Here is a 20344-nt window from a genome sequence, read left to right as displayed (position 1 = left end):
CATTGACCTCTCGTTGTCATGTAAATGGCCGAACTAATACTCCAGGGGGGTCACTACGATAAGGAGGTCGGCTGGCGGTCATGAACTGCAAACGGAATTTTCTGCGAATTCACTGTGTGTAAAAATATGAGTTCCGCTGTTACCTATTACGAAAGATCTGACCAAGACCTTTGTCGGTTAACAGGGCTTCTCATCGATGGATTCCAAACTGATCTTCTATTAGTGTTTATAATTATTTTCCGTTCATTTACAACTACTACTAACTACTAATTCAGCAAATATTATTCTTATTTGTTGTGATTATTATTATTACAGAATAAGAATACTGTATCAGTAAATAAACTTCAACATTTTAAATTATAATCAAATACTTATCGTTCTTAATACATTTTATCCGATCCAGGTCCTATTACTTTCGTATTAGGAAGAACGAAACATCCCAAGTAGCATAAGAGACTAATGTAAATTGAAAAACGCACAAGATTAAATTTTAGTTTTAATTTAATTTAGAATGTAATTAATAGTCCATCTGTGGCTTATGGAATGGGTACTTAAGTACTGGAAATAGTAATAGCAATAGAAAGTAATGCAAAGAAAACAAATAAGACGGTTCTGGGTTATTAGTAATTAAATACGAACTGAATGAAGGCGTAACATCTGAGGGTCTGTTCCCTGTTTCATTCATCCTCACGTCATGCACAATCTCTGAAGGTTTCAGATACCGAAGTCTCTTCAGAACACTTACGTAAACGTACGAGATTTACGGAGCAGAATGTCGAGTTCACTTCATCATCCCTTTTCTTCGTCGATTGTCTGTGTTGCTGTACCAGGCATGATGGAAATTCAGCATCGAATGATCACAGATACTAGTATGAATTATGCATGAACTAGGTAGCTTATACCCGGCAAAGTTGACGGGAATAAACATTTTTCTTGTTCAATAGTAATACAATTTTTTGAGCATTGTCTTTGTAAATCGCATTAAAAGTGCAAAATTTATAAAATGTTCTTACAAAATAAATTAAGTCTTAAAACTTCACGGCATATCAAGCCATATTCCTGCAACTTATCAACGATGACTCATCGCCCTGATGACGGAGGCAGTATGACCTCTGAAACGTTGGTTGACATCGACCAGACTACACAGCGCAATAACCCAGAAGACAGAAATCTTCATACTCATCGCCCTGATGACGGAGGCAGTATGACCTCTGAAACGTTAGTTAACATCGACCAGACTACACAGCGCAACAACCCTGAAAGACAGAAATCTTCATACTCACCGCTGTGAAAACCTCAAATCATACATACAAATGAACAGCTTGAGGTAGACGGTAAGATCAAAGTTTACTGACGTTTCAGAGGTGCTTGCTGCCTCCATCATCATGGAATGAGTCATCGTTGATAAGTTTCTACCAGACTACGTGGCGCTATAACCTAGAAGACAGCTATATTCTAAAAGAAGCCTGTTTCGAAACGTGAGCGGGTATTAACCGCTCGATAAACTAGCAGGCTGGACTGTACCTGAACGCCTTGCATTATCTCGCTAGGCGTTCTATCGCTGTCAGACGTATGAGCAATAATATATTCTTAACGTCAAACAGGAATTACTTGTGATCCGTACTTAGTTTTGATCGATGCCAGCGGCCTGAACATTTCCCTCAGAGATGTTCTGGAAGCAGGCGAAAGCTCCTCTCCGATGACCTCCTTTATGCATAGAAGTCTTTCATCCCACTGTTCCATTAATCAGGAGGACACAGTCGAGAGAAAGAGGCTTTCAAACGACGCAGATCGATGGTTTCCCTCAGGAGTATCCGGTTTTATGTTCTATTTTTCTTCAAGAGTATCCGATTTTAGACAACATGACAAAAATAGACTGAAAGTTGCAGAGATGAAACTTGTACTACAAACAACATGGTGCGCTCTTCTGTATTTCAAAAGAAATTATGGAATTTCGGAACTCAGAACTGAATCTTTAAAATAAAAACTCTAGGAGCAGAGAAATTACTCCTTTCAACACGCCCTTCTAATAGATAACTACAGGCTTCTAAAACGTACACAGAAGTACAATACAACAGGAATATGATGTTTTGGTTCTTCACAGCGGCGAGAATGCTGATAAACTTCCGAACATCGCCACTTCAGCCCTGAAGATGGAGTTGTATGTTTCTCCGAAACGTTGGCAGCTACCGAGTTTACACGGCACCGAGATCCAGAACATCATCAACAGGGAGACGACAACTTGGATACCCACATGAGGGACTATATTGATGAAGAAGATTTCTGTCTTCTGGGTTGTTGCGCCGTGTAGTCTGGTCGATGTTTACCAACGTTTCAGAGGTCATACTGCCTCCATCATCAGGGCGATAAAGATTTCTGTCTTCTGGGTTGTTGCGCCGTGTAGTCTGGTCGATGTTTACCAACGTTTCAGCGGTCATACTGCCTCCGTCATCAGGGCGATGAGTATGAAGATTTCTGTCTTCTGGGTTGTTGCGCTGTGTAGTCTGGTCGATGTTAACCAACGTTCCAGAGGCCATACTGCCTCCGTCATCAGGGCGATGAGTATGAAGATTTCTGTCTTCTGGGTTGTTGCGCTGTGTAGTATGGTCGATGTTAACCAACGTTTCAGAGGTCATACTGCCTCCATCAGCAGGGCGATGAGTATGAAGATTTCTGTCTTCTGGGTTCTTGCGCTGTGTAGTCTGGTCGATGTTAACCAACGTTTCAGAGGTCATACTGCCTCCGTCGCCCTGATGACGGAGGCAGTATGACCTCTGAAACGTTGGTTAACATCGACCAGACTAATCAGCGCAACAACCCAGAAGACAGAAATCTTCATACTCACCGCTGTGAAAACCTCAAATCTTACATATTGATCAAGCGAAAGGTGAAGTAAAGATTTCGCCCTTAAATGACCAACTTCTCAGCGGATGTCGTCACCATCATCCGGTGTACAAGACGGTGCCACTTTTTAAATCTGACGTTTAAATTGCATTATGTTAAAATGCTGTACTGCACATAATATACGAGACTTCAAAGCTAAGCACGTCGCCATGAAAACGTGTAGGGGACGCGGAAGTAAAACTCCGAGCATTTTTAACCTCACCGCTGCATTGAAGTGTGTGATTTGCTTTGTGTCTCGGCTACTTTACCCTTGGGGAAATTGCGGTCGGTATCCATTTCAGAGGAATCAGATTGAGGTGGTCCAAAAGCCGTATGGACGTGATACCGAGGAAAAAAATCTGAGTTTTTGTGTTACAGCAGAATATTTCGAATAGAATAATCAAGCAATACGCCAATGGATTGACAGTGGCGTTGAATATGGCTGTCTTCTGGGTTGTTGCGCCATGTATTCTGGTATAAGTTTACCGACGTTTCTCAGGTCTTTGCTGCCTCCATCATCAAGGCGATTCAGACTACATGGCGCAACAAAGACAGCCATCTTTAAACTCACCGCCGTGAAAGACTAAGATCCTACAACAATGGTGGTGTTAATTTTGAAAATAAGAATTTATTGATATTGTATTATAAAGCTCCGCATTCCACTTTATTAAATATCACTTTCAGAATGATGGCGTATAATCTTATGACTGTAGTAAAAGATAGGTCTGTAGCTTAGATTTGAATATCTAAGATGATGTCTGATGCAGGGTCGTATTTAGGGCAAGGGTTAATGGATTCAGAGACTCATTTTTAAACTACTCTCCCTCCACCTCACCCTCTGGAAATGACAGAGACATTATATAAAATGAAATCTGTCTTAACGTAAGGCGTGTACCACTCGGAGAGAGAATCAAGAACCGTCTGGAAAAAAAGAGGACGCCGAAATCTTCAGAATGCATGCACTCTGTATAAAACTGTGAAAATACTTTCGGTTTACTTGGCCCCGACGTTAAAGTAAATACGAAAGAATAACTTCAGATAAACTTTCGCATTTCTTCATGATCATTTGGGAAAGACATGTAAGACGAAAAATTATTTTCTTTTGTTTTATTATTATTATTGTCATCTTCATTGTTATTTTTAACTTTTCTGAGTTGTCTGGTGGGGGGGGGATGACAGACTCTCCAATTTCCCCTGTACACTGTATCAAACTATGGAACTAGGATTCAGTAAATGTTTAACGATTAGTTGTCCAATGCTGTAAGATCAATTACTATTAAAGTACTTAAATTTTGCTCAGTTAATAATTTGCATCATCATCGTTGGCTCTACAGCCCTGTGTGGGCCTCGGCCCTCTTCAAAAGTTTCTTCCATTCTTTCTCATTCACACACAATCTGTTTGCCAGTGCGCCGTGAATGAGTCCATCCGGCAGTTGCTTTTTACAGGGTGGGGTTGTTAACCCCACGCCCAACCCCCAACCTGGAGGACCAGACCTCCGTATTTAAAGCCCCCGGAAGTAGGGTGTCCCAGCTATGCCCCCCCCGCACTGGGTAGCTCGGGTACCTCGGGGGTGCCAGTCCCTACCCACTGATGTGGGTCTCTGAGAGGCAATAATTTGCATATATTTACTAAACAGGAATATATCAAAGTTTAAGTCACAGAAGTAACTTTTGCTAGAGTTCTGTAGCCACATATGTATTGGGCCTAAAATAAATACTTTCACAATCATGGCTCCACCATTAAGGCCTATTGCGTGAAAATCGTCTGAGGTATGTTATCCTGTAAAGGAGTCTAACAATCAATAATCAAATTAAGTTTTCGTTTGAGCAAATTAACAGCTTAGATTAATGCATATGTGTGCTTCAAAATTTCTTCATACGTTTAAACACCCAACATTTAAGTAACACCTCAGGTAAACACACCTAACGGGCTTCAAAAGGTTAATTGACTACAGACCGCTTGCACTTCCTTCGTACTTCAATTGTTCATTTTGAAACAAACGCCAAGAGAACGTCTTTTCTTCTGAAAGCTAAGCTGTGTTAGTGCACATAAAAGAAAGACGACTTCGCCATTCTGTTGTTTAACAAAAGATGATAATAAACATCATGAATGCATAAAGAATCTTCAGCGTGACAAAAGAGTCACGACTTTATAAGGAAAATAGATTGGAAAAGAGTTCATGATGAAACAAAGGACAGGGGCGAAAACAATAGATGGTACGTGTCTAATTCATGAACCCATCCGCACTACACATTAATGGAATATTTTACATAACTGTGCATTTACTGTGCCTCTTATATTAATATGTAGCAACACACGACATGCCAGGGTGAACTAAGCTATGTAGGTTATGGGGACGTTGGCTGCATAAGACTGCAATGTGAGTATAAAGTACAGCATAAAGAGATAAGAATATTAATACTATACGTGTAAATTAAAAATACCAAAAGAACATAACCCATTTGGCTCGTCATATTTTAAAACCATTACTTTAAATCAGGAATACTTCTCAGGAGAAAATTATATAGACCAAATAGTGACATTCAGAAGTTTGTTCAAACAAGTTACATTTTAGTTTAAAACATGTGTTGGCAGAAATATTCTTTTTAAAAAAATCCTCCAAACCTTCATAATTAATTTGCATTTCATTACGTCGTATGCTAGGTTGTTATAATCTATCATACGAGGCTCGTCCACAAAGTAAGTTTCCCTGGGGCCGTTTACAGAAACAAAACACAATTTCATGGAAATATTTATTGCAACAGATACAGCAAGTGTCCAGCTATTTTTCAACATATTCGCCACCGGAATTGAGACATTTGTCATACCGTGGGACCAACTTTTGAATACCTGTGTCGTAGAAGTCTGCCGCCTGGGATTGGAACCACTGTGTGACAACCATCTCCGCCTCTCTGTCATTCTCAAAACGCTGACGCTGACCGGACAGGAATTTCTTGAGGTGTAGGAAAAGATGGAAATCACTGGGAGCGAGGTCCGGGCTGTAGGGTAAATGATTAAACACCTCCCAGCTGAACTCCTGCAGGAGACTTGCTGTCCGTCGAGCCGTGTGCGGCCTAGCGTTATCACTGACCGCACTTCACAGTCGGCGGGAGCTGGAATAAGAACCTCCATCTTCATCAGCTGCAACGATGCTACTGTGAGAACGCGGGAAGTACCGTTAGTGCATGCGCCACGCTACGTCATTGCTCTATCACGTATGCACAGTCGCTTCGCGCAATATAAGGTTTGCTAGCTGTGGGACGAGTGGGAAACTTACTTTGTGGACGAGCCTCGTAGATTAAGAACAATATAGACGCACGAAAAGAAAATAATTTTCGTATATCGCCGCTAACGAAAACAAGAAAGAGTTAAATCTTATTAATGTCTCCATAACCTACCCACAAACTTAAATAAATTAAATAAAGTAACAAATGACAAAAACAGAAACGAAAAAAATTGGGATGGGTAACGGAATTTTGTATCCAACCTGTGCATTTATTGAATCCGGTAACAAATCTGAATTTGTAGAGCACGTATGTATGATATACGGTAATATTAATGTTTATGCATAGATACATAAACATATCATTGTCCAGGAAAACAATTCCCAAACATTCACGTATTTCTCTTGTTATTATGGCCCTGGAAGGGATATTTTATTCAATGAGATTCTATTTTAAAAGGGATTTTATTCATCCGAGTAATACCGACAATGAAGCAGCTTATAAGAAAAATATTTATATTTAATTTCCTCTTTAGTTAAATTTCAAGTTCCTTTGTTTAATATAATTTCCGTCAAGATACAAAGGCACCGAGTAATTTAAATATTACTGTACGGTTGGCGATGGTGGAAAGAGAATAAGAAAAACATATTTTAAAATAACTGCAGATACAACACGTTTAAGCTCCATAATACCTTTCCTCTCTAATGTATAAAGTAAAATACGAAATGTAATAACGGTTCTTTTGACAATATTTCGTGCATCAGAGATAAGAAGTTTGTGGTGGAACTTTTTCATATTTCTGTTATGAAAAGTAAAAGACGATGAGACTTTCTATATGGTCAGAAAATGAACTCCCATGGGAAGGTTTGAACTTTATCTCTAGTGCTAAAAGTAAAGTTTATTGCAGGACGTAAGTCGTGGTAAGTTATAATTCTTTTCCAGTCACCATCTTCTTTTCAGTTTATGTACTAAATAGTGTATGGGCGCCTTCATGCTAACATTTCGTAGTTTTTTCTGTGTCCACGCAAAACTCACGTCTGATTTGTGCTTAATTATAGACTCAACACGGAAATCCGGAAATCACGTCGGCCAATTTTAATATAGTTTCACTGTACTACTAAATATCATTACACCAGTGAAAAGCCTTGGTACGTATACTTCTGAGCTTAAGTGTGTCCTATTACGTTACACATGGTTACTGTCGGCAGTAAATAACTATTCATAAGATTTACTGTCGTGCGTGCTTCGGAGACCAGAGGTGCAAAGTCACTTCGTTTCCCCATGATCTCCGTAACGTTACATCGTAGCAAAATACTACCCGCAAAAATGGTAGTAATAAAACCAAAATTTATTGTTTATGTCCGCCAGTTTCCTTTAATGGTACTATCAGTAGAACACGGAAGAGAACGAAGTGTTGCATACAGAATGGCACGAGAAGGAAAAGACAAGACGACAAAAATAATCTGAAGTATCCACGTTTAAAGATTTCTGTCTTCTGGGTTGTTGCGCTGTGTAGTCTGGTCGATGTTTACCAACGTTTCAGAGGTCCTTGCTGCCTCCATCATCAGGGCGATGAGTATGAAGATTTCTGTCTTCTGGGTTGTTGCGCTGTGTAGTCTGGCCGATGTTACCCAACGTTTCAGAGGTCATACTGCCTCCATCATCAGGGCGATGAGTATGAAGATTTCTGTCTTCTGGGTTGTTGCGCTGTGTAGTCTGGTCGATGTTAACCAACGTTTCAGAGGTCATACTGCCTCCATCATCAGGGCGATAAATATGAAGATTTCTGTCTTCTGGGTTGTTGCGCTGTGTTGTCTGGTTTCAGAGGTCATACTGCCTCCGTCATTATAAATTTATAATATTTAAGCCACGTAGAACTTAAATTGAAAACAAACTACTGGTTCTGATAGACGGTACAGCTCTTCTACAAAGAGATCATGCACCAGTTAGCACAGTTTACAACTTCGATGAAGTTATTGTAGAACTTAAAACGTCGCCAGTTCTAGTAAGTTTTCTAGACACTGCAGCCACGAAGCAAAATTATGCTTCATACAGAATGTCCCAAAAGTACATATAAACACATTTAATTAATTAAATAAAGACACTTTAACAAAGTAAACTATTACATATATCGACATTGGTACTTAGTGATTACAGAGTCTGATGTGTGTTCAAAATGACCACTGTCAGCTTCGTGGAACGATTGACAGCGGTGAACAACTGATAACAATTTTGATATTACGTATTATAATGTTTATACATATTTTTGGGACAACCTGTTCACAAGCCAGACTACTGAAGGAGGGTTCTATTATTTCGTCTGAGACAGCGCTGGCACTGCTGAATGAATACTATAAAGACAAGTGCTTTACGTGCGTGAAGTTTTTGCCCAGTAACACACAAGCTCAGTAGCACCAGCAAAAGTAATTCTACGGTATGTAGGAAATAAATAACTTACTAGGGTATTACAGTTTGATCTTAAAGTACAAAGTAGCTCTACTACTATGAAAGATTTTAAACATGTTATGTCATGCATATGGCCGTCTCTGGATTGTAGCAACGTGTAGTTAGGTAGAAGTTTGCCACCACTGCAGAGGTCCTTGATAATCTTACACATCGGCCTGATGATAGAGGACGAAAAGACGTCCGAAACGTTGGTAATCTTATACTAGACTACAAGGCGCTACAACCCAAAAGGCAGCCATCTTCGTATCCGTGAGAAACCCAAATTCGACTATTTATGTAATGTCGTGTTCACAAAATAAGCAGGCAGACTAACTTCAAGTGGTTAGAACAAATTTTTTAATTTTTGTGTCTTGTACGGTAAAGAGAAAAAAGAAATCACTTTCTTGCTGAACATATATTTAATTAATTGTGGACTGTAAAATTTCAGTTGAGGGATCAGTCGAATCTGAGGGTAATGTCGATTCACGGATACCGCGAGAACGCATTATACATTGTCAGCCTTGTCATTCTACAAGTCTAGACGAAGCATACACGTTATGAAGCGACACATATAATTTCTCAGGTCTTTTGTTAGTTCATAATTACTGTCTGTATCTGTGAGAACTGAAGTAAGGATAATGACGTTCTGAGTTTGGGCGCCGTGTAGACTCGTAGTTAGATGCCAATGTGTCGGCGCCAAAATCCAGCCACTTCAGACCTGAATATGAAGAAGGTATGTTTCTAGGAAATACTGGTATCTGCCTAAGATTCTACACTCACCAGAAACCCATAAGATAATGTTCCAGCACTTGTTCAAAATGTCTTAGGTTGAGAGATTAATTTTAATTGTCGTAAACAACACGCAGAACTTTAGATTTAATTTTAAATAGCTATATATTCAGTTTAATAATATCAATCATCCCGCGAAAATAGTGTGCTCTTAATTTAATAAACATTACTTACATTTCTCGTTCCGAATTATCCCTGTTTACTAAACGCAAACAGCCGATGAAGCAGTTCGACATACAAACTAAACATACGTTGTCTGTAAACCTCTAATAAACTAACGCAAGGCATACTCAACCCTTTTTCTCTTCCGACATTTACTTGTTCTGACTATTTGAGCCTGCCATAAAGACTGTCTATTACTTTTATAACGAACACTTTTATTCCATCGAAATACCACGCCATTCAGCTCAGAATCAAAAGAGGGAATATAATATACAATTCTGCGTTATACTGCATTTTCTGGGTATTGGAATTCATTGCACATACCTCTCCAGTTGAGAGCATGAATGACTCGTTTCCCGTGTTGCAGCGATTTAGGAGAACCAATTCAAAGAATACCTGAATAGCGTGGAGAGTTCTGTTCAAAAGTGGATTAATGTAGTCTGTGGCATAAACTCAACTCACACATAAATCCCATGCCATATGCACATCAAAAACGAATGCAACGCACGGAAACATCACCCTACAGACCGGTCACTTAATATTTCAGGTCGTGATGTTTTGTCTTAGATATAATTAATCAGTTACTGTGTTAGTTCAATATGTTGTCTTCCGAAAAAAATATGTCAATATGGCAAGCATTATGAATTATACACTGAAGAATGAGGCAACAGGTTCCGCTTAAACACTGAGATGGCAAAGGAAAGGAAAATTAATGAAGTTTGGAGTATCACTAGCCGTAATTAAAAAAACCCTCATAGAACATAAAGATGACTGTCATCTGATATGTTTCTCCGTGTAGTCTCATAGAAATTTGCAGACGTTTCATCACCAGACTACACGGTGCAGCATCTCGTGTGCATACAGACAGCCATATTCCTTCACGTCGCCGCGAAAACATAGAATTTCACCTATCATGTTGACTGGCTGCATCCAAATCAAATCGCCCATTTTTGGTTGTGTCTTGAAACACTCTTGCACAGCTTATTTCCATAACATGTGCTCACTTTAGATGAAGTTCCATCAACCCTGGTTTTTCGATTGTCCCGGATACGCTGTGAGGCCTGCTCCTTAACCCCAACTAATGTTACAAAATAATGCGTGATTATCATCGACTTCCTTTGTAACCCTGTAACCATTCGCAAACTTTCGTGTGGCTCATACAATTAGACCTGTCACCATACTGAACTGTCTTACTTCGTAATTAATGTCTTTAGTTTTCTGACTCAAACTACATGGAGTAGAGTCCTTGAAAAGTCAGTCAATAAAGGCTCAGAATATTATTATAGCCCTCAATTACACGTAATCTGTATATTACGCCATGCAATAGCTTTCGTGTAAGGTTCATAGTTACTCATGAAAATCTACTGCAATTTTAATTGTCCTGTGTAATCCATAAATAAATTTGTCCCGTCAACCTGGAGAGTGGGTCTCCAATACACATTTTAATGGAAATCTGCGGACACACGGACACGACCAATCTACTAGACATAGTATTATGAACTTAGCGAAAATTAATTAAAAATCATTCTAAATTTAGCAAAAAACACCAAAACTCAGTTTGCACCCAATGTAATTTACTTTATACTCATATAAAATTATTTAATAAAAATTATCTATTATCGTTACATGTTAATAAACAGAACGATTCCTTTCAAGGGGAATATTTTCGTTTAAAATGTGCGCGCAGTGAGGAAGGTAATACATTTTACAGACTGAAATGCACAATAAAATCTTTCGTTTGTGACGTAAACTAGATGCGAAAAATAATACAGTCCTACACAAAATAAAATTACAGTCCAACAGAACGTGGGTTTGTGTTTCTCTTTTATATCTTGAAATTATCACATTACGCTGATAAACATTGATTTTCCCTATCAATTGTTTGATATAAAACGCCAAATTGTACATGTAAGGCTCTCATCATGTGTAGGGCCAACACCGTGTTTGCGTTTGTAGGCAACTTGTAAGTTCTTGTACCAGACTGGCCGCGGAAATAATTCATTGTCCAATATTACACAACCTGAACCTCATTTCCCCACAGGGAATTCCGCTGAGACGTGCATAGATAATGTACATAAATACATATATATTCCTCCGAAACTTTGGTATCTACCTACAAGACCACACGGAGTTTCTATCTGAGATACCAACATCAATATTTTCACTGCCTTGGAAACCTCAAATCTCATTGAAGACGCTGCTTCATTTAACAGAATTTGCGTTCTTTCACAGACTAGGGCAAGTCACAGGAAACTTAACCCAAAATAAGATACATCATCCGATATTCAGTATGTGCTCTGTAGTGGATTAGCAATAAAATACTTCTTGAAAATATTAAGTTTGTATTCAAATACTTAGGACAAGAACCAAAATTAAGAATCTACAAAAGTGTCATTAGGCCCATACGACGTATGCAGCAGAAACACGACCATATAGCTCCAGGACCAAGAAAAATATGGAAACAACCGAAAGCCAAGACATCAGGCAGCAAAGCGATGTTCGAGAGACTGGAGAATGGATAAAGGGGAGGACAGAGGAATTGAAAGAGCACGTTTCAAGAATAGCACCTGGCAGAAATGTAGGAACAGCAACAGATAATCTTCCTGGAGGCAGACGCTTCCTGGAGGCAGACCGCGTAAGAAATCGAGAGACTACAGACTAGTGGCGTAATCCGAAAGATAAGAAGAAGTTTCTACTTTAATGCTTTGCAACAAAATTCTAAGGGTAACTTAAAATTAAGGAAAGAAGGTGGATGTGGTAAAACAGACTGCTTTTTGATTTATGTGAACGACGTATGCCGGGCACATTTGTTGTACAGCTTCCAATCAGAAAGATTCAAATATTGATAGGACTTAGGATCGAATTACAAAACGAAATCAAGTAAATTTCAATCATATTCTAATCTGCACGCCACTGGAAGCAAAAGCTGGAGTATTATAAATGAATATTACTAATTACCCCCCTTTTCATTTCTGTTCTGCTTTGTATAAAACTTGCAGTGCGTTTTACCTCGAAAAAAAATACTAGCTTAAAAAACGTGTTTTAATTAAAACTGTAACGCCGATAGAATTAAAAATTCAGTCGGTAGCATCCGCAAGCCTGACTGAAGTTTCAGGATTGATGTGTGATCGACAACAGTACAGATATTACGCATTCTGTCATAAGAATAGAAAATGCCAGCAGTAGAAATAAGCCAATCTACTGAGACCGGGAACATCTGGTTATCTACTATCGGGAACATGAGAAACGCCTCCAATAGCCCCCCCCCCCCCTATCCAACCCCTAGTCTGAACTACTTCTATCGCAACCTATTTTAATTAACGAGACTTTGACTACCGAGTAACTGCGGTATAACTATTACATCAAGATTGGGGCAAATACCACTTCAAAGTCTGTCCAGATGCTACCCAAATACAGCATCTCTGACACTAAACTCGATGCTTCGTGGCCAATTAACAAACCAACAACAGGTTTTATTAATGTTACATGATGAGCTTATATGCCAAGGTTGAAGAGAAGTTTATTTAACCCTTCAAAGTCCAATGATAAGTTTATGTCCCACGTGCCTCAACAGTCAGTAACTCTTCGCTTTCTGTTTGTGGTTTTGTATTACTATCGCTGTAAACTGAGATTCTTTCCATGTACAGCATCAATCTGCTGGTCTTTGTACTGGTGAAGTCTTTTGTTTCTTTGTGGTTCGGACTGAATTCTTAAATGCTATTCGGACGAACTTCATCTTCGAAGGGTTAAGAAGACCACTAATACATGCAAATGAGTCGTCACAGGCCACATGACATAATGCATGATAATGGAAGCGTAGAAACGGTCTGGTTCCTCCTGAATATGAATCCATTAGAACAAAGTGAAATAAAATTGCAGTGAACTATTAGGGTGAGGACTATAGTAACGTAATGAGTGTTCTTAGCATGCGAGGATGCAAAGGACTCTGTAAAATTGCGCTAGATCTCTGCGTTTCCTAAAATAATGGAAGTCCATGGCATGCTACAGGAATATAAGGCATTGTTCAACAAAACAATGATGTGTATATGTGTATATACCAGGTGATTCAAAAAGGACTTTACAACTTTGAAAGTGTATAGAAATTTATTCAGAAGGCTTACAGAATCGGTTCAGGTGTCATTTTGTAGCAAAACAAATCAAGTTTGACTCACGTTGTGCTGTAGTACCGAATTCCGTCACCGCGAGCGCAAGCGGCAGTGCATTTGAAAATGGCTCGAAAATTTTCTCGTACCACAGTTAGACGAAGATGACCAAAAAGGACGCATTCACTTCCAACAAGACGGCGCACCAACTCACTACCTCACAGAAATCCGGGATTTCCTCAATAACCGTTTCCCAGGGCGGTGGATTGGTCGAACAGAGTCGATAGCATGGCCACCTCGTTCTCCAGATTTGACACCTCTCGATTTTTTCTTATGGGGTTTCATTAAAGATCGTGTGTATGTACCACCCTTACCTGCCAATCTCACTGAGCTCAAAGCTCGAATCACCGCCGCAGTTGCAGAAGTGACACCGGATATGCTGGATCGTGTTTGGCAAGATATTGATTTCAGGTGGGATGTCTGCCGTATTACCAATGGCAATCACATCGAACCAAAATGACTGTTTGAGGTAAAACTTGATTTGTTTTGCTACAAAATTACACCTCAACCGATTCTGTAAGCCTTCTGAATAAATTTCTATACACTTTCAAAGTTGTAGAGTCCTTTTTGAATCACCCTGTATATATATATATATATATATATATATATATACGTAAAATTCCATATTCTCAGATGTAACACGCAGCATAACACGTAATTAGTTGAAGCCCACAGAATCTTGAAGCTATCAGGAAGTAACCACAGGAATGGGATTACATAAACTGTTAACGTTGTGAGACATTTGGACAAATGCAGTTGTACGTATAATGTATACAGCTCTTATTTAAATGATATGTATGTTATTTAGATCTTGACAAATGCCCCAGTCGTAAATGGTTTTAACACATCAGAACTGCGAACAACTTGGAAGACCTTGGCGTAAATGGGAGAACATTACTAAAAATGTTCTGAAATAAATTCGGTGTAGGTGAAATGCATTATTTCGATCTGACTAGGGACAGTTTTCCGCCTTTTGTGAACACGGTAGTGAATCATAGAGTTCCATAAAAGCCGTAGAATTTGACTAATTGAGTGAGCACGCACTTCTCAATGGTTTTCTCCATGGAATTAGCTGGATACTTAAGGTGACAGACGCGAACGATGACGACTGAGTTTTGGACGCTTTTAAGCATCTACTGCCATGTTCCCTCATGAGCCAATCAGCTTCAAACATTTAGTGTACTAAGTTACTTCAAACGTGAATCAGACACCATATGTCTATATATGTGTGTATGTGTGTTTGTTTTTTGTACGTGCGTGCGTGCTGGCGAGTGCGCTTGTAACCAAGCCTATATCTGCGTTAACGGCCCTTCGTTTGTATGTTTTTTGGGTGGTTGGTTGGGTTAGAATTTTCTCTTAACGCTTGAAATTGGTGAATTTAAAAAACACACACACGACGCTTTAAAATAAACTTGGGATATTACCCGTTCTAAACTTCAGCCTCTTTTTTTCTATCGTGGTAGCATCTGCTACCCTGCAGTGTCTGCGTATCTGTATGCTACAGCTGGTGTAGAAGTTTAAGTGGGCCACTGTGCAAACTGTGGCCTACTGAAATGAAGAAACATGTTGGAGATAGGAATTATTAAAGAGAACAAACATAAGGACATGGTTATAAATTTATGTTTTTTTAAACTTAAAACACTGTAGTCTTGCACATTAACGGAGTTAGGAAATGTAAAAACCACGCCTTTTAATACGTTATGCAAAGTGAGGAGAAAAACAGCGCGTAGGGGTCCAGGTAGAAAAATTACCCGACAGTTTTTTTTCTGTGTACTCCGTGTTTCAGAATCAGAAGAAATAAATTGTCCCTTTAGTAATGATGATCTGTGTGCATTAACTGTATAAATGCCATATTTCAAAGGAACACACATCAACACGTTTGTTTACTAACAGCATTGGCTGTGGAAGCATGGCTTATTATAGCACAAGTGAATTAGGCATCCAGTGTAATGAATTTCATATGTTGATCGACAGAGTAACTACAACATTCTAAACAAGTTTCAGTAATTCAAACTCTGTCACGGAAAAATATACCACTGCTATTCTCTGTAAGTGATTTTCGAAATAATATGAATACCGCTAACAAAAAGCACCCCAAAATTACACTTTCGCTTAAATAAACGATGCCACCTTCCTTTGTCAGCACATCATTAGTACATTCATTCCATTTTTATCGAATCTAACCAACATGGCTGTCTGTGGAGGGACAAAGGTTTTAGTTCCGTACGAACACAGACAGGGAATAAATATATGGCTTTCGACTGCTCGAATGTGTCTACTATCACTGAAATCGAACATAACAGATAAGCACATGCAGAGTGTTCCATAAGTGCCAGACAATAGGATAACTCTGTTAGGGCCATGCTACCACGTTGACTTGACAGCGAAAGGGGGAAGCTTTTCTGTAGTAAGGGGAGACGGCAGGCGTAGATATGGATACTACAGTAAACACGGATTGAAAGTAATCAGGAAAAGATCAACTACTAGCGAACTATCATATCATATCTACTACTGATGGTGTGTTAAGAAGTGTCGTAATGGCTGTTCATAAGCGAAAAATTGCGAGACTTTGATAGGAAAAACGTAATTTGTAACAACTTTTCTCTGTTTATATTTTGCCGTAATTTACCAAATAACAGAGTTTTCCTATGACTCAGGACTCATGGGACACGCCGTATATACATACGGGCTTATACATACACGGATGTAAGAACTTAATATTTATTTTTGACGTATCCGTTAATATTAAAACAAAATAAACAATTACTTCCTTCAGATACATCAGAACACGTTTTTTTGCTTGCATAAAATGTAGGATACTAAGAAGAGACGTTTGAAAAGGCTCACAAGACAAACGCTACACTCTCTGTCTGTACTTTAATGTTTCATACTTTATCTAACAGACACGGAAAATGCTAGTCACGGCTGATGACATGCAACTTTGATTACGTTTATCCCAATCAATTGTAATTAACTTCTATGAGACATGCAATCTTACAGTCTTTGTTTTACGAAGAATGTTTAGCTGTTATAATGAACTGCATACCATCCTAAGACTCTTGCGAACAAAACTGAACACTCAGTAACGAAAAAGCAAACAAAGGACAATTGTTCAATCAGTGAAAACAAAAACGAAAATTACGTAGTCAGTACACCTTTGATGTGTTTCTTGAAAAGATTTTGTTTCCTTTCAACAATTTTGTGGTTCATGCCCTATTAATCGTGACTGTTTCCAGACAATTAAACTATTGATTTATAATTTTTGGGGCAATTTTTCGATCGTTCGGGAACTTAACCTCAATTACAACATTGATTTTATGGAAAATAGCTATTTGTTTTACTAAATGCCTCCAAGGACGTAACTATTCGTAAGACCGGGAACTGCTTTTGTGACATAATCTTACTCACAGCCAAAATAATGAAGACGCTGATGATTAATTAAAGACTAAAAAATTGGATAAACCGTTCTGATTCGTGACTTCGTATCTAAAGTCAATTAACTGACCGTGTTCATGACATTCGTTGTTATGATTACTAAAATTTAATTAATCTGGCTGACTAATCGGCATTCTGTATCCGCCGGCGCCAGAACGGTTATGAATTTCAATCATTCTCGACACAACGTCTTCTCCTTTGTGTCCCATGATCTGCTCTCTTACCCTTCTCTGCATTTGGCTTACTCACGGTTCTGCAGCAACGTAGTGGTAGCTTCGGGCTATCTTGAATACTGTCCTCACTAGCAATATTACTACTGAGCTGACCTCTCTCCTGCCTTACCTTTGAGAATAGAAGTCCTTTGATCTGCACTAAGGATGACACACTTCGTCCTGAAACCGGGATATGAAAACACATCAGTACGTGTTCATTTATACAGCACGAAGGTCTATAAGCGATCTGTACTGTGCAATTTGTACATCAAAGTCACAAAATATTTTTGCTGTAGAAATAAAAATTCTTAAGATACGAAGGAGTTGGAAAAAGAATGCTGCGTGAATGTACGTATCACCACAACATACAATAAATCCTGGATCTGCAAACATATTTGTATTCAAACTGAAATATTGACATTTTTAATAAATTCGTCGTACGTACTTTAATGTAGCCACTTGTTCTGAAGCCGTCTAAACATTAACATGGCTGTCTTCTGGGTTCTTGCGCCGTGTAGTCTGATAGAAGTTGACCGACGTTTCAGAAGTCCTTGCTGCTTTCATCATCAGCATTTATAGCCCTGATGATGGAGGCAGAAAGCACCTATGAAACTTCTGTAAACTTCTATCAGACTACGCTCACCAATAACAATGAAAAATCCATTTTTTTATCTTACGAATTGACATTCGATGTTTTACCTAGAGAGAAAATGTATTACCTGGATTCTTCCTTATTTCTGTATTTCCGGGATGAGGTACAAAATTTCATCGCATTTTAAGAAAACTCATATTTATTTTGTTTTGAGCTGACTAGTCATCCACAAAGGACATGACTAATGTAATGACTGCACGCGCTCGTACATTTACAAAGAGAGCTATATACGATGTAATTTTCGTGCCTCTGCTCTTCATTACGTTACATATTCCAAATGGAACCTAAATGAAGAGTCGATACAGAAAGTGCACTATTTGACCACATTAAAGAGACTACGTAGCAGAGAGCATGCTGTAGAAAGAGATCGTAAATCCATGGGCATTACTCTTCAGGCCACGTTTATAACCTAACACGAAAGAGTGCAAAATGTAGGTCTGCATAAATAGTTATCCGTCCAACGTGTACCAAGGATTTTGATTTTATACGTCAAATAAAGTAAGTAATATCTTTTAATTGAATTTTAATATTAATCTGCTAATTCACTGTTGTACATTAGTTCAAGTTTTTAGGACTAATTACGCACAGCGAATAATTCTCAGGTTTAATAAGCTAATATCGTAAAATTATGTCAATGCTGGTCTTTTGGGCACTAACGCCGAATGGACGTCTAGGTTTTACAAACATTTGGGAGGAACATACTGCTTCCATCTTAAACCCTTAAGTCAGGATGACGTTACTTTGTCATGACAACCTCTCCGTAAAACTAAATATAATTATATCTACAAACGACATTAAGACGTTGATGTTTGTAATAGAGACGCGTTATGTTTTTTTATTTAGGTAAGGACTGAATTATTAAATTCAATTTAGATTAGCTTTAGGCTTCAGATGTTAAACTGAAGTAATTCGAAAAATTGCCTCTGCTAAGGTAGAACAAAACGTATACAAAACAAACTGTCAAAAAAAAAACAGACCCTTTCGGACCTAACCTCCATTTCACTGACTCTTCATAAAACACATACACGTACGTTACTCAAAAATGTGTTGAAGATTACGCAACATTAAGGCTTATGACTATAATTTATGTTTAAAATTTATACCTCAGAACCCCAAAGTTGATGTAGGAAGTCACTGCTCTGGCGTCAGGATTAAAGAGCGGCCTGACAAAGCCACCAATAGGGTATGCTAATGTGAGTTCTGCCGGAACGGAACTTGGAGTTTGTTCCGGGAAGAGATGCAATAAAACTCAATTTCATTAACAACAGCCCCCGTTTCACAACCAATTCGAAGTCCTCATTATTAAACGCACCTACCATTTCAATAGTTTCACTTTACAATAAGCTCTCTCTCGATCCCTCTTTATTCGTCTCTGTACCTCATCACCTGTTCTCCAATCGCGAAGGGCACAACTTTAAATTACGAAGTGTTTATAACTCCATTCATACTGAAATTCGGAACGCCGATGAATAATTCAGTATTCCTCTAGTATATAGCCCATTCGAACATTTATTTTGCTGAAATCGTACTGAAGGATTCGTCTGTAGAGCCTGGTTAAATACGAGATGTGCCACAGATCAGAGGATATTTGTTGGTGCCTCATCCCGTTTACCTATGGAAGAGTCCATATAGATTTCGCGGAGGGCAGACTGGTGTAGAGGCAGAATTGTCTCCATTGTTTTGATTTCCTAGTGTCAAACACTGTTTCATCGATTCTCTGTACTAATCTTTATCACCATCATCAATTAAAATACAACAGACACATTCGTGACTGCTATATCAAAGGACTTGTCTCATTCACTCGCGCATTAAATAAATGAGGAAATGTTTGTCTATGCGTAGAGTAACGTCGACAGAATTTTAGCTTTGGCCATTGCAAATGGCGTCCTAAATTACAGAAGTGTCTGAAATTAATAACATTTCGTGGACAGGGTAACCGGCTCATGTGATGATGTCATCATGGAGGATCCCCACAAATGGATGCGTGACCGGCCAAGTGTATTATGGCGTGACTGAACCAAGGTAACCATTACCAAAACAGAGCCGTCGATAACTCAGATAGCCTTGACATTTCCCACCCATTTACTTCCACGTGAATAAACACATGTAGTTATTTACATAAAGAAAGGTCCCGTTATTGCTGACACACTAAAACAAAGGTGTGAAATAGGATTTGAGACTTTCGCGGCGAGTACAATCTTCTCGGGCAATCAACCTCGTCAACTGATTACCGTAGTAAACCGACGTTTCAGGAACCAACTCTGTCCCCATCATCAGGGTTCTGATGTGACTGGATACCTCGGAAGTCGACTGTGACAGGCATCTAGTCACATCTGAACCATGATGATGGGGACAGAGTTGGTTCCTGAAACGTCGGT

At 38.9% G+C, this 20344-nt stretch overlaps 1 protein-coding gene and 1 long non-coding RNA gene across 2 annotated transcripts in view; one reads left to right on the top strand and one right to left on the bottom strand.

The window, feature by feature from the left end:
- Positions 1 to 20344, bottom strand: part of LOC110832509 (putative tyramine receptor 2) — a 272216-nt gene that overhangs the window by 182737 nt on the left and 69135 nt on the right. The window contains exon 2 of the mRNA XM_087347831.1: positions 17445 to 17494. The gene's annotated coding sequence lies outside the window, so the exon portion shown is untranslated. The remainder of the gene's footprint in view (positions 1 to 17444; positions 17495 to 20344) is intronic.
- Positions 1 to 20344, top strand: part of LOC110832513 (uncharacterized) — a 192954-nt gene that overhangs the window by 156555 nt on the left and 16055 nt on the right. The window lies entirely within an intron of this gene.

This window comes from Zootermopsis nevadensis, unplaced genomic scaffold (assembly GCF_977971745.1).
Source record: "Zootermopsis nevadensis isolate Lab colony 2312 unplaced genomic scaffold, Znev_1.0 Znev_ptg000001l, whole genome shotgun sequence".
In the NCBI taxonomy this organism is placed as follows: domain Eukaryota; kingdom Metazoa; phylum Arthropoda; class Insecta; order Blattodea; family Termopsidae; genus Zootermopsis; species Zootermopsis nevadensis.
Note: the sequence above shows the minus strand (reverse complement) of the source record. Positions and strands in the feature narration are given on the sequence as shown.